Source organism: Arachis hypogaea, chromosome 19, assembly GCF_003086295.3.
Source record: "Arachis hypogaea cultivar Tifrunner chromosome 19, arahy.Tifrunner.gnm2.J5K5, whole genome shotgun sequence".
In the NCBI taxonomy this organism is placed as follows: Eukaryota; Viridiplantae; Streptophyta; class Magnoliopsida; order Fabales; family Fabaceae; genus Arachis; species Arachis hypogaea.
This window is the reverse complement of record NC_092054.1, coordinates 61,830,522-61,831,381: the sequence shown is the minus strand read 5'-3', so window position 1 is coordinate 61,831,381 and position 860 is coordinate 61,830,522. Positions and strand designations below refer to the sequence as shown.

Below are 860 nucleotides of genomic sequence, written 5' to 3'. Positions count from 1 at the left end.
CTTTTCAGTTCTTAACTGAATTCTTGCAGATATGTGATACTGTCAAGACTAATGGAGTAGATCCTGAAGTCTACAGGCTCATGCTTTTCCCTTTTGCTGTAAGAGACAGAGCTAGATTATGGTTGGATTCTCAACCCAAAGACAGCTTGAACTCTTGGGATAAGCTGGTCACGGCTTTCTTAGCCAAGTACTTTCCTCCTCAAAAGCTGAGCAAGCTTAGAGTTGATGTTCAAACCTTCAGACAAAAAGAAGGTGAATCCCTCTATGAAGCTTGGGAAAGATACAAACAGTTGACCAAAAAGTGTCCTTCTGACATGCTTTCAGAATGGACCATCCTGGATATATTCTATGATGGTTTATCTGAGCTATCAAAAATGTCACTGGACACTTCTGCAGGTGGATCCATTCACCTAAAGAAAACGCCTGCAGAAGCTCAAGAACTCATTGACATGGTTGCTAATAACCAGTTCATGTACACTTCTGAAAGGAATCCTGTGAGTAATGGGACGCCTATGAAGAAGGGAGTTCTTGAGGTTGATACTCTAAATGCCATATTGGCTCAGAATAAAATATTGACTCAGCAAGTCAATATGATCTCTCAGAGTCTGCATGGAATGCAAGCTGCATCCAACAGTACTCAAGAGGCATCTTCTGAAGAAGAAGCTTATGATCCTGAGAACCCTGCAATAGCAGAGGTAAATTACTTAGGTGAACCTTATGGAAACACCTATAACTCAACATGGAGAAATCATCCAAATTTCTCATGGAAGGATCAAAAGCCCCAACAAGGCTTTAATAATGGTGGAAGAAACAGGTTTAGCAATAGCAAGCCTTTTCCATCATCAACTCAGCAACAGACA

At 40.9% G+C, this 860-nt stretch overlaps 1 non-coding gene across 1 annotated transcript; it reads right to left on the bottom strand.

Annotated features, from left to right (window-relative positions):
* Nucleotides 1–212: 212 nt before the first annotated feature.
* Nucleotides 213–320, bottom strand: LOC112780864 (small nucleolar RNA R71). Its single transcript, XR_003191673.1, has one exon. It is a non-coding gene; the product is annotated as a small nucleolar RNA R71 (small nucleolar RNA).
* Between the last annotated feature and the right edge of the window lie 540 nt (nucleotides 321–860).